This window comes from Cavia porcellus, unplaced genomic scaffold (assembly GCF_034190915.1).
Source record: "Cavia porcellus strain 051 isolate PalLab524CR breed Dunkin Hartley unplaced genomic scaffold, mCavPor4.1 scaffold_24, whole genome shotgun sequence".
Taxonomy (NCBI): domain Eukaryota; kingdom Metazoa; phylum Chordata; class Mammalia; order Rodentia; family Caviidae; genus Cavia; species Cavia porcellus.
Window position 1 is genome coordinate 22,207,242 of NW_026947507.1, and position 15,061 is coordinate 22,222,302.

Below are 15,061 nucleotides of genomic sequence, written 5' to 3' on the forward strand. Positions count from 1 at the left end.
TATTTCCCTCCCAGATCCTCCCTCCTCTCTCTGCTTCCTGGTCTTTTATTATATAAACAACTTTCCTGCCCAGCAGGCCCTTCCACCATGCCATGTTTGAGTCTGCCAACCATGGACTGAAACTTCTGAAACTGAGCAAAAATAAACTTATCCTCGTAGAAATTGTGGGTATTAGATATTTTGTCCCAGCAATGAGAAAATGTCTAAGGAAAATATTTTCCCAAACTTTGGATTCCCAAGTTAAACATTCCTCCCACCCTGAAATCAACTCACTCTGAAGTGTCAAGAAGATCAGCATTTGCACAAAGCAGCAAATGGACTTGTATGGAATAAACTAGTGTATCTCTAGCCTGGAGCTTAATGTTACTCAACTATACAAAATGCTTTTATTCCCAGACAAATGTTACCTGCTCACTGTACTGGGGAGTGTTCGAGTAGGGATTTGTAAAACTCCCCTGAAATTGGATGAAATCAGAAGAGGAAAAGAATATTGATTAATAATAATATGAACTGGCAAATGCACTATGAATAAGGGGAAAGAAAACAGAAAAAAGACACTAATGTCGGAGACTTTATTCTCTTTCCTATTTATCTCTTCTCATTGCACCTGGCTAGGTTTTTCCTTTTTTTTTTTTTTTTTTTTTTCTTTTCTTTTCTTTTCTTTTTTCTCCCTGTACATTGACTCCTGTTTCTCTGGTGGGAAAATGCAGCTGACTGACCTAAGGCTTATATCCCATGATGCAAGAATCAGAAGAAACTGAATTCTCTTGTTCAAATCCAATACTAGAATTTCTAAAGACGGTCTCCTGCATAATGAAGAATTTGCCCATTCTTAGTTCCCAGTTTTTAGTACAAAGCTTTAAAAACTTTTGGGTTTTCTTGATGATAAGAGTGTCCTTGTTTTGCCAATAAACTGGCTCCCAAGAGGTCCCTAGTTGTCTTCAGTGTGGCAGCTGCTCAGTAGAAGGACCAAACACATTAAGTAAGAATTTGGAGTTTCCAGCAACTAAACTCCAGAGAGGGAAAGAGAAATGGTGATTGAGCGTAGTCACATGGCCATTTAGCAAACTGCAATAATGTAATAACATTCAAGTAATAACTTTGAGCACTAAGGCTCAGAAAACTTTCCTCCTTAATGGAGAGGGACATTGATGTACTAGAAAAGTGACATATCCTGATTTTTTGGTGGGAGATTGGAAACTCCAATCTAGAACCTTCCCAGAATTTGCCCAGGTAAAATAAAATTTAATATACATATACTGTTATGTTTTCCTAAATTCTATGAGTTGTTTTAGTAAATTATGGAACTTGAAAGAATAGTAGGGTCCACAGCTACATAATCAACCAGAAGTGTAGTTAGTCTATCCTATTTGCCACTGTGTATGAAATGAGAGCTGTCCTGACTCTCTGTCAGTGGACTGAGCTTTTCAATCTGTGGAGTTGACGTTAAATCCAAGTAGTTATTGCCAGAATTGAATGGTGAGATAGAAACAGCACAGATTTTGAGTAGTCTAGCCTACTCAGTGAAGCCAAATCGTGGGATAAAAAATCAATCCAGTTTGGATCTTCTTTCCACCCTGAACAGAGTGACTCTTGTACTTACAAAGATGGCGGCATTTATGGTAGCCATGTGAATTTAGAGGGAAGGGAAGTTCCTAGCAGAGGGAAGCTGGGAAGACACCAATCTGGTGCTCTATTCCACTGCTCGAAGCTTCAGTGACTGACCAACATGTTATACATGTTATTCTTAAGTCTAGATAGATCAACAGACAGCTCTGCTGATGTTGAGGATTCATGTGACCATTCTATGACTGGAAAATACACTAAACACCAAACTTCTCAATGTTAAAATATTTTAAAATGACAAAACATTTTTTCAGTGGCTAAAATACATAAAAATTGGGAGTTTATAAATAGTAACTTGATCTTATAAACAACAGGCAATGGGATTCCATGTATCCAGAAAATCATTCAGTGTTTTTCTCTAGTATGTATTTTCTTTGGCACAATAGATAAGTATGCTCCTAGACACAGACCCGACTATGAATGCAAGGTCTATTCTGACGCTGCATATGCACAAGAGAAGGGTGGTTTCACATGCGGTGTAACAGTGAGCTATAATGTGGCTACAAAGAACTACAGCCTTTTAGAGCTAAAAGAGTAAAGCTGAACAATGTCTATTTGCACTATCAAAATATACACAAGAAAGAAAGCTCTTTCATCCGCTCTGTTATTTGTTACCTGCGGCCTCCTCAAACACCGAACGTGCTCTGTCTCACACAGCACACCGTGTTCTTGCTCCTGTGCTCACTCTTGGCATCCACATTGCCAAGGAATTTTTCTGTCTTCTAAGAACTGAGACCACCAACTGTTTTCGTTTAGTCCTCTAGACCAGCAGAATGACCAGAACCTCACATAAGCAAATGAAATGTTATATTTGTCTTCTTTGACGGTTTTTTGCAAGTGATCTAAACTCTCTTAGTGTTGGTTTGCTCATGAAAGTTATTATGATCCTGACTTCACTGGGTTGTTATGAGGATTAAATGCCCCATAAATGCTGCTGTTGATAACTGAGGCCCAGTCAGCAATCATAATTCACTGATTAGAAGCCATCAGACCCGAAGCAAGTTATTTATAGGCAGAGAAATAGCAGGAGAATATTTCACAAGAGGCACAGGTCACTGTTCTCCAAATACACAGCAAACAAAGTCTCCCTCGTCAGAAAGCCAACCCCTTATCTTCTCCACAGCCGCTGCCCTGTCCATAGTAGTTTTTGATCACTTACTAGCTCATGTGCATTCATATTTGTTTCTTGCTATTCTAATTTATTAGGAATCAAATGATGTTGCTTTTATTTTGTGCATATTTAAAGACTTCATTACACTTTGTAATTCTGCAAAAAAAGAAACAATCTTGGTGCTTTTCTATTTATTTTATTAAGCCAATTTTTTCTGCACTACTTAATATTCATCATTCATTTATCCAGAACTCCAACTCTAGTCTTTACTACTTCATTTTCTCTATGTTAGTAAAACAAAACTAGCACTAGAAGCAAATTATAGAATAGACTTAAAGGTACCATTAAGAAATTACTCTGTTTTTTAAAAGTAAAATTTAATTCTTCTTTATTTTTCTTTATTAAATAGATTTTATAACTGGTACATGAAAACATATATATGTATAATCTTAACAGAGCATTATGAATATATGTATATATATGGCCTTAGGTTTAAATCAAAAAGAAAACATTTATGAATACTTGTTTTTTTTTTTTTTTTTTTGAGCACTGGGAATTAAATCTAGGGCCTTCCCACTGAGCTATGTCTCCAACCTTTTCTGTATTTTTAAAGTTTTTTAATTTTGAGCTAGGGACTCAATAAATTGTTATTTTCCCAGACTGAGCTTGCATTTGCCACCCTCCTGCTCTAGCCTCCAGCGCTGGGATTAAAGCATGCCCACTGTGCCCAACTCAGAAAGAAATCATTTTGATGCTAATATCAAGAACCATGTTGCTATTATTAGTAATAACTCTTTATCTTTAAGAAAACAATTTCAATGCACAGTTTAAAACATACACACTCACATTTTGCAAAGGGCAAATATACATACAATTCCTGCAGGCAAATAAATTCTAAAAAACAAGAAAACTTTTAAGTCATACTCATCTAACATATATATTTTTAATAAGTAAAATTAATACTATTCTTTTGAAAATTTTTGATGGAAGAAAGAGAAGGAAGCTAATCAACTAGAATTTCAACAAAGATTAAATAAAGTTTTCAAGATAAAGGTTTTTAACACTTGCCAACTACCAAATTAGTTTGACATAAAATTGAAGTTATTTGGACTATTAATCCCATAATTAGAACTTATATTCGTTAGAAGCCATTTTTAGAAGCTTATTAATTCAAGATGACGCATTTTTTTAAAACCTTTCATGAAAAATGCTATTTCCAATTGCCCAGAGTATATTTAAATGTGAACTAAGTGCTCTGCTACCAGGAAGGCACTGAAGTGGTCTTGATGGGAACATTTTGGTAATCATCTCACCCTTTCACATAAACAAAGGTAAGTTGGTTGCCTTAACCACACATCCCATCCTTGAGATTATAAACCTAAATCTTTGCTCCAAACAAGTTCTTAGAATACATACACAAGAGTCTCCTTATTTCTGACACAAAGCCAGATGTCACAATTTACCACTGGGGATCTCAATTCCAGCATTTCACTAGTAGTATGCCAAGCATGCTGCTTTTTGAATTATGGCCAGCTAACATGCACTTTGCGATATATGAATATCACCAGGGAAATTCGGAACCCTTCAGCCACTTATGTATCACGTTAATATTCCCAAGTGGTTTTATTAAAGGCGCCAGCATTGCTCCCCATTAAGAGTTGTCATGCAATGTTTTATTTTGATATTTTACTTCACTGATTTTCATCATAGTTTCCTAGCTACGTTCCAGACACTATGACTGCATTCATAAACTTGCATATAATATGCATGTGAAATCATATTTCCTTCTTGGACGCATTAACAAAATTCCATCTGTCTGTTCCTTTTTAAACTGTTAAATTTTCCACATTGAACACAGAATTGGGTTACAATTACCTACTATGGCTGTTCATCAAAATAGTATTTTAAGTTGCATATAATATTGTTCCATATTATCCTTTGCCAGAGGAGTTTAACTTTACACACCCAGATATTTCTACCATAAACCTAGAAGCATATTAGAGCATCTTTAAGTGAAAAGCAATATTTGGGGTTTTTTTTTAAGCCTAATCCCCTCATTTTTTCAGGGAAAAAAGGACAGTTCAAAAAGGCTGGAAATTAGGAGGACATGGAGGTAAGAATGTGCACTTTTGAGCCAGCTCTAGTGTACAAAGCTGCTTCTACCCCATCCAGGCTGTGGGACTTCCACAAATGGCTTGTGACCCTTCTCTGTGCCTCTGCTTCCACATACAAGCAGCAGAAATAACCCTTGTGGGGAAAGAGTGTGATACCTACAGAATAAATCTGATGCACAAGACCATACACCCAGAGATACCTTAAAAACCACAAAACACCAAGGAAAATTTATTCAACAGCTACTAGATGGCACAAAGATGACTAACTTAAAACTAAATAGACTTAAGGAAAAGTCAAAGAACAGCAAATGGGAATCAAAAAGTTGGAACAGGAACTTGAAACAAAGAGTAGAGATCTTAATTTCAGACAAAGTGAATTTCAATTCAAAAACAATCAAATGAGGCAGAGTAGGTAGCTCATATTGATTAAATGAACAACTCAACAGGAAAATATAAAAATTATAAACACATATGCACCAAACGTCAGCAAAATCAACTTTATAAAACAAACCGTACTGGGCATAGAAAATCAGATAAACACAATGATAATGAGGGGGCCAAGTAAGTAAGGGACCTTGTCTCAAATATATCAACTAAAAAAAACAAGAAAGAAATATCAGAATAGAATCAAAATCTCTTAAAAAATGGAATTAACAGTTATCTATAGAATGTCCCACCCAACAACAGAATGCACATTCTTCTCAGCAGTAGAGCACTTTCTTCAAAATAGACTACATGCTAACCCACAAAGGATACCTAAGTGAATGCAAAAATCTTAAAATTATCCCATGCATATTACCAGATCATGCTGCACTGAAAATAAAAATCAAAGACAAAAGAAAGCACAAAAATTATGCTAACACATAAAAGGTAAACAATGCTTCTTGGAATGGTATCAGTGGGTGAAGGAAGAAATTAGTATTTCTAGAATCAACTGACAATGCCAGTACAACATATCAAGAATCTATAAGACACAATGAAAGCAATCCTAAGAGGGAAGTTCATGCTGTGAATACCCACATTAGAAAAACAGAGGGAGCTCATATAAATAACCATATAATACACCTCAAGATCCTAAAAAAAAAAGGCCGATCCAAATTCAAATTTAGTACAAGAACTTATAAAGATCACATCAGAAATTAATGAAATTGAAACTTAAAAATGCAAAGAATTGATATATTGAAAATCTAGTTCTTTGAAAAATGCAAAAAACAAATCTTTACCAGAAAAGACTCAAATCAGTGCAATTAGAAATGAGAACAGTATCGTCTGTTTCCATTGGTTTTAACATGTTGTATCTTATTATATTTTACTATATACAATAGTATAAACAAAAATTTTTATAGGCAAAGAGATAATATAGAAACCGTTTGTTTATTTTCTGTTAGGTGGTTCTAAATACCCTGTAATACTTTCATTCTCTTGAATGGCTTCACAATGTCTTGATATGTTTCATGCTATAGTATGTGAAGTTATATTCAAATATTTCAAGGAAAGAGACACTATGGTGACTACTATTATGTCAGGTTATCTGGTGGTAAAACACAATGATGCTTAAATTGTTTGGTTCTGACCTGAGTTGTTCTGTTGCTATGTCCTTTTTTACCTCAATTACCCCCTTTTTTAAAAAAATAATTTATTTTTTCTTATTTTTTTAATCAAGGGAAAACTAAATTAAAAAATAGCAGAATATATTATAGTAATTTTTTTGTTTTCCTATTAACCTGATTTGAACCCCTGTAATGCTCTCCCCATCTTGTTCTGACTGATTTTGCTATATTGTTTTGTTTGATAATATCAAGTTTGAGGGTATAGTCAACCACTTTGAAGGCAGAAAGATTTACTATGATGCCCATTATGGTTTGACTATTATCTTCTTTTGAAGTCCTGTACGGTCTCCAATGTAGGTTTTATTGGTCTTGTTCTGTACTGTTTTGTTCAATTCTACTATACCTGATGATACAGGCAACTCTTTTTAAGATAGCAAGAGGCATAATGGTAACCATTGTTGATCACCTGGTATTCTGTTTTTGCATCATGTACTATATCCATCCTTCTGTTCTAACTGACTCTACTTTGCTTTGTCGCATTTGTTTTTTTTTTTTTCTCTTAAAAAAGTTGTAAGAACTATGGGAGTAATAAAACCCAAAAAGTGTAATTGTTATTGTAAAAAACAGAGGAAAGGAAGGTGATCTAAAGGATATAACTGCATGTATGTTTAAGTGTGTAGGATAGAAAACCATATCACCGAGTTTTTGTTGGATCATTGAACAGAACTCTCTGCAGTCTCACTGTATGAATGCCCACTTTGTATGCTTTAATTTTGTAATTTGGACAACTGTTTCTGGGATGACAATTTGTAATCTATTAACTAGTGATTTCTTACTGTATTTTTTTTCTTGAAATTCTGTATTACTTGTATCCTTTTACTGCTTTGTTTTGCTTTTTTTCTCTCTTTAAATAATTAAAAAAAAGAAATGAGAACAGTGAAATCACAAAGGACTCTCTTGAAATCCAACATTATTACTACTTTGTGAACCCCACTCTAATAAAATAGATAAATTCAGAAAGAATGTATATTTTCCTAGATCCATAAGAACTACCAAAGCAGCAATAAAAAGACATAAAAACTGTCAATAATCCGATGTCAGGCAATAAAAATTAAGAAGTAATTTTAAAAAACTATTAACTAAAAGAAATCGAGGTCCTGATGGGTACACTGATGAATTCTACAAAAAGTTTAGGGAATATGTAATGCCAGTATTCCTCAAACTCTTTTAAAAAATTAAAAGGAAAGAAGTATTCTCAAAATCACTCCTTGAAGTTAGCATTACCTTGACTCCAAAACCAGAAAAGGACTCAATCAAAAAAGAACTGTAAGCCAGTCTCCTTAATGAATATGAATGCAAAAGAGTCTCAATAAGATACTGAGAAACAGGCTGCCACAAATCACCAAAAGTCATACATCATGACCAAGTAGAATGCCAGGATCCTTCAACACATGCAAATCAACAAATGTAACACAGCATGCAAACACAAGCAAGGATAAAAATCACATGATCAACGCAGTTGATGTAGAAAAAGCCTTTAACAAAATACAACATTCACCCATGATAAAACTCTAACGAAAACAGAGATAGAAAGTGATAGAATTGGATTCCTGGTCAGGGAACCTTATGATAGAATTGTGGTGTGGCTGAAAAGATAAGAAGTATGAAATATAAATGACCTTTATTTTAAGAATGCGGGGAGAGACCCCCGACCCACCAGGGTCTAGCATTCTCTCCAGGGTCTGGCAATCTCTCCATCAGACACGTGGAGTGGGGGCATACATGTAGCCTAGGTTTGGGGTGGAGCCTAAGAGTCATTACTGATGCACAGGTAGCCCATTGGTATTTATTTCGTGCCACAGGTAAATTCCTAGGGGCGGGGAAGATGGAGCCCCTTGATTCCGCCTCCAAGGCTTTTTACCAGCTACAGTGTCAGGCCCAGGGCAAGATTCTTTCAGAAAGATCTTATATTAATCTGATAAAAGCCATTATGACAAACCAACAGCAAGCATCATATTAAATGGCAATAAGCTGAAAACTAAAGTCAGAAGCAAGAAAAGGATGTCCACTGTCATCACTTATGTTCAATACAGTTCTCAGAATATTATCCAGAGCAATCAGACAATAAAATAAATAAAAGGGATATATACAAAAAAAATCAAATTGTTGTTTGGCTGATGACATTATCCTCTACACAGAAGACCCAAAAATTTCACCAAAAGACTCCTAGAACTAATAACCAGATTCAATTGCAGGATAAAAGTCAACACATAAAAATCAATACTGTCCCTGTATGCTTATTAAAACATTTTTCACAATAGCAACAAGAAAAATTAAATACCTAGGAATCAACCTAAATGAAGATGTAAAAAGACATCTACAATGAAAATTACAGTACTCTGCACAAAGGAGATTAAAAATGGTGAGACATCCCTTCTTCCTGGACAGGCAGAAACAATATAATGAATATGGCCACACTTCAAAAACTGATACACAGATCTGACACAGTTTCAATCAATATAAAAATAGTACTAAACTAAAATCTAAATGGATCAAATATATGAATATTAAAACAGAAACACTAAATCTGTTGGAAGACAAAGTAGGTAAAAATCTTGAAGACATAGATAATTCATGAACAGAAATCAAATCACATGGGAGATACTTCCCAGGATCAATAGCTGGGATCACGTCTTATTAAAAAGTTTCTGCATGTTAAAAGAAATCTCCAGGATAGTGAAAAGAAAACCCACAAACTGGGAAAATATCTTAGCGAACTGTTTCTCAGACAAAGGACTTCTGTCTAAAACATATAAAGAATTTTTAAAAATCAGACCCATTAAATTCAAAGACCCAATCCAAAAATGGGCATCTGAGATGAATACACACTTCTCAGATGAAGAAATACAAATGGCAAAGAAATATATGAAAAAATATTCATCATTGGTCATTAGAGAAATGCAAGTTAAAATAACTCTGAGATTCCATCTCACTCCAGAAAGAATGGCCAGGATCAAGAAAACTACCAACAACAAATGCTGGAGAGGCTGAGGAGAAAAAGGAACACTTCTGCACTGTTGGTGGGAGTGTAGGCTGGTGCAACCACTGAGGAGATCAGTCTGGAGACTTCTCAAAAAGCTGGGATTGGAAGACCCATTTGTTCCAGCTATTCCACTTCTAGGCATATTCCCAGAAGAACTGAAAGCATCATACCACAGTGATATATGTGCACCCATGTTTATAACAGCACAATTTGTAATTGCCAGATCTTGGAAACAACCTAGATGTCTATCAATGAGGAATGGATAAAAAAGTTGAGGTGTTTTTATACAATGAAATACTACTCAGCTATAAAAAATGATCACATTAAGATATTTATAAGTAAATGGACACAACTTGAGACCATCCCTAGTGTAAGAAATGGTAAGAGTACCTTAGAGTTTATGATAATCATGATTCCCCATTACATTGCTTTGAAGCTTTATAATGTTTGCATTCATTAGTTGGAATGGTTTTACCCTGGTTTGCTTGCTTTTATTATCAGTGATAGTATGAACAGCTATTTTGAAGAAAACAAGACATTGTAATAGCCAGAGCTGATTTAATGTCATCTTACTCTGAAGTCCTACTGTGCTTTTGTTCTTCTTTTTCCTTTGGTTCTATCCTGTTATATCTTATTGGATATTATTATGTATGATAGTATAAACAAATTTTTTATGAAAATGAGAAAATATAGTAGCCATTGTTTGTTCTCTGTTATTTGGTTCTGAAAGCCCTGTAATTCTTTCATTCTCTTGAATGGTTTTATACTGTTTGGTTATGTTTGATACTATCATATATGAAGTTATGCTCAACTATTTCAAAGAAAGAGACATTATGGTAGTTACTGTTAATTATGGGTTGTCTTGTGGTAAAATGTTGTGTTGCTTGCATTGTTCTGATCTAATCTGCTTTGTTATGTCCTCTTAGTCCTAATCTCTTTAAAAATAAAAAAAAATTTAAAAATAGCATTCCTCAAAGAACTGCAGAAAATAACCCTAAAACTAAATGGAGCCAGAAGAGACTTACAACAGCAAAAGCAATCTTGAGCTTCCAGAGTAAGACAGCAAACATCACAATCCTGACTCTAAATTATACTACAAATCTACAGTGATAAAGTCAGCGTGGTACCAGCACAAAATCAAACATGTGGAATACATGCTGCAGAAACAACTCCAAGTACATTCACCTACCTGATCTTTGAGAAGAGAGCCAAAAACTTATGCTGGGGAAACAGTGTCTTTTAAAAATTATACTGATATAACTGCTACCCATATGTAGAAGATGAATCTAAACCCATATATCTTACTATATAGTAAGCTAAAATCCAAATAGATTGAAGATCTAAATATTTAAACAGAAATAAACTGCTAGAAGATTAAAGAAAACAGGCATAGGCAAGAACTTTTCAGAATGAAATACCAAGAATAATTAAATGAGATCATATCACATTAAAAAGCTCCTACACAACATGGTAAATGATCAACAGAGTTGCTAGCTATTCCTCAGACAGAGAACTAATATCTAGAACATATAAAGAAGTCAAAAACATTAGACTCCCCCAAAATAAAAGACCAGAACAATCTCCTTAATGATGTGAAATCTTCAAAAACATACTGCTAACCTAATGCAATAAATGACTGAAAACAACACACATAATTTCCAAGCAAGCTTCATTCCAGGGCTACAAGAATGGCTCAGCATATGCAAATCAATAAATACAATTCATCACATAAAGAGTAGCAAGGACAAAAATCATATGATCTTATCAATAGATGAAGAAAAAGCCTTTGGCAAAATACAATAATCATTTGTGGAACAAAAGCTGAAGGAAATAGATATTGAAAGATTTTATTTCAATCTGACAAAAGCCATTTATGAACAGTCTATCAATATCCTATTAAATGAGAAAGCTTTCCCACAAAATCAGGAACAAGACACAGATCACTCCTATTCAATATAGTACTCAGATCATCAACCAGTGCAATCAGGCAAAAGAAAGAAATAAAAATGATATGTGCAGGAAAGGAAGAAGTCCTTCATTTCTTGCAGATGACATAACCCTTTATATAGAAGACCTAAAATATTCTACTGAAAGATTTCTAGTACTTATAACCAAATTCAGCCATCTGGCAAGATATAAAATCAACATGCAAAAATCAATAGCACTTCTATATGCCAAAAATGAATTCATCAAGAAACAAATCAAGAAATCAATACTATCATAACAGTTTCAAGAAAAATTAAATACTTGGACATTAACCTAACCAACAAAATGCATTTAAAAAAACTCTAGAGCAAACATTATTCCTCTGAAAAAGGAGACTGAAAAGGACGTGTGAAAATGAAAAGATATCTCTTGGTCCTGGATAGGCAGAATTAATATTGTCAAAATAACCACACTCCACACTCCCATAGAGATAAAATGCAATCTCAGTCAACATACCCGCATCAAAATACAAGTAATTTAAAGATCAAAGTAGAAAGTAGACTATAGGAAACAAGGAGACAAGTCTGTTGCAAATGGGAAGCAAAAGGGGATTTAGAGATGGCAGGAGAGGGAGGGAATAAAAAGAATTAAGATATGTTATGTGTATGTTCCTAGTTCCCGTGACGAATGCAATCATTACACTCTGCAAACATGATGAATGGATAGATAGATGATAGAAAGATAATTAGATAGGTAGATAGACAGACAGATAGAACAGGTACCTGCAGCTCAACAGTTTCAAACCTGAACCTGGACTTCCTTTCAAGTGTGTTCACCTAAGCCTTCCCTATCCTCACTTCTGTCAGCTCTCTCCTGCCAATATTGCCAGGGAAAATGTTTGTACTAATCCTTGATTTCTCTCTCCCTGTCCTCTTTTACAACCCACACTGTACTATCAGGAAATCCCATCGACTCTCCTTTCAAATTCTATTCAAGTCTTAATACTTTGTGTGTGTGTGTGTGTGTGTGTGTGTGTGTGTGTGTGTTGCTAGTGATCAGGGCCTCACATGTAATAGGCAAGTGCTCTACTACTGAGCCACCTTCCTAGTCCAAGTTTGTAATACTTCTAACCACCTCCTCTTCTGCTATTTTTGTCCAAACCACCATCACTCTAACCCAGTTAAATGACTGCAATAGCGCCTTGCTCCCCCCTTCCACCTTTCCCAATGTTTGTGCTCAACATAATGGTCATAGGACACTTTTTACAGCTCTAAGATCATGTAACTTCTGTATTTAAAATGCTGCCTGAGTCATAATTTTAAGAGTAAGTCCTTGTAGCAGAAAAGAGAGGGACAGGCCTGACAGTTTCCTCACATGGCTTCAGGTCCTACTCCAAGACTCTGAAGAGAGAAAACACATTTAAACAGTGATTCATACAAGGCGTATTTTTCCAAATACAGGGAATTATACACTGAACAATGTAGAGGGTACTAAAGATTGAACCCAGGGCATTCACGATGAGCTACATACCCAGCCCTGGTATATTTTTTATTTTGGCACAGGATCTCATTAAATCACTAAGTTGCCAAGACTGAGCTCAAACGTGGGATCTTCCTACCTCAATACCCCACAGGGTTGGGGTTACAAGTGTGCACCACCACATGTGGTTAGACAAATTTATGAATAAAAGTCCATGAAAGAAAAGTTCCTGATTTCTCACACTCTCACACTTTCTGAGAACAGGCCTAGATATTTTCTACTTTGAAAATTCCTACTGAAAACTGTTGTGATTTTTTTTAATGGAATTGACCTCCAGCACCTCTGCCACTTTCTTAGCTATAGGATGCTGGCAGGCCAGTTGGCCTCCGAGGCTCAATTTCTCATCCAAAATGGAAATTGTCCAGGTCTGCCCTGCCTGCCTCTCCAGACCACTGCAAGAATTGCCTGAGATCCTCAGATCTGGGGAAAATTTTATGCCTAAAGAACTCATACACATGTATGTCTTTATCAATAGTAAAACTATTTAGCAGCCACACTGGTGGATGAATGGCCTCTCAGCACCTCATCACACCTCCTGCAGCCAATGAATTCCCTATAAAATTACAAAGAGTTGTAGACCTGTAGTGACCCTTAGGCTTAGGTGCACATGGCTTACTGGGTGATCAAGTAATGAAGAACAAGTTATGGTTCATAAATTTTCAGAGCTGTCTTTTTCCTGAAGAACATGAAATCAAAGTGAAAAGAAAAATTGGAGCTATTTGTAAATAAATACAGTCATTCCTACCTCTGACACAAGAATTCTACTACTTAAACATCAGCTAACATTACCAACACATTTCAGTTTCTCCTTCTCCATTTTTACAATCCCAGCCGTGTATAATCTTTGTGCAATTCCATGATGACTCTAAAAATGAGAAGAACAAGGAAACATGGCCTTTTTACAATGCACATAAGCACTATGGTAATGGACACTGCGCTGCTTATATTTCTGATTCATTGCTCTCCCATGACACATAGTGTCACAGGCATGATTGCAAATGTCTTGGTTACTTTTCTTGCTGCTGAAACAAAGTACTCAACATCCAAGTTAAAAGAGAAAAGGTTTATTTAGCTCACAGTTTTCAGAGGTTTCAAGCCATAATCGGCTGACTCCAAGGCAGGATAGCAGAGGGCAACAGTTCTAGGCACAAACCATAACACCAGGTATTGTAATAGACAGACAAAAACAGTCACTAGAAAAAACATCTGAATCACCAGCTAGGAAGAACTTCAGAAGGCCTACTGCAATATTACCCTGGAAGCAATATGTTTATTCAGAAAGATAGCATCACATTGTAAGTGAATTAAAAATAGAACAAATCTTTTCACAAGGCTTATATCATGCTATCCCTTCCACTGAGCCTGGACCATAGTATAAGCTTTGCTTTCATTATCTATATGGGGTATTTTTTCTGTGCCTCCCTTAGCTTCACACTGCACCTTTCAAACCCTGTCGTTGGGGCTGGGGATTTAGCTCAGCGGCATAAGCACCTGCCTTGCAAGCAGGCAGCGTGAGTTCGATTCCCAGTACCACAGGAGTCTCAGCAGGAGAGAAGGGCAAGGGTGATAGGAGGACACCTCAGCTTGTTACATTCCTCAGCCTAGATTTCTGATCCTCTGAAGAAAACACTGCCCTTCTCCTCTCTTTCTTCTTCCAAATGAACTATGCTCTCCACTTTCATTCCTTTGGGCGTAGAGATTATGACAGCTATGCTGTTTCTGTCTCAGAGTTTAACATTGTTCCTTGTGGGTGTCTTGCACCTGACCAAGTTCTCTATTTCACAGGTGACATCTGCTTTCTGCCATGCTCCTGACTGATATGTACTGGATCAAATGCACATCAGCTGGCCAGGGATTTAGTTCAGTGGTGTAGGTTCCTGCCTGGCAAACACAAATGAGATCATGAGTTCTATATGGGTACCAAAAGCAAATATGCATCACCTAAATATCTACATAATTTATCAGACTTATGACTATAAAATCACAACTAAGTAGAAAATTTTATCTAATTTTAGCATATCATGTTTTAAAAGTGCACCTGTATATTTTAATAAGAATATTCTTTGAGTCTCATTTTAAATGTCTCTGCTTCAGGCCTATATTCCACAACCCCAGTCTATGCCACAGCATTTGTTTTTCTTTCCTAAGTCTT

At 35.7% G+C, this 15,061-nt stretch overlaps 1 long non-coding RNA gene across 3 annotated transcripts in view; it reads right to left on the reverse strand.

The window, feature by feature from the left end:
* Positions 1-15,061, reverse strand: part of LOC134472678 (uncharacterized) — an 82,083-nt gene that overhangs the window by 8,618 nt on the left and 58,404 nt on the right. For all 3 annotated transcript variants that reach the window (XR_010042595.1, XR_010042594.1, XR_010042596.1), the window contains exon 3: positions 2,242-14,790. This is a non-coding gene — a long non-coding RNA (uncharacterized LOC134472678). The remainder of the gene's footprint in view (positions 1-2,241; positions 14,791-15,061) is intronic.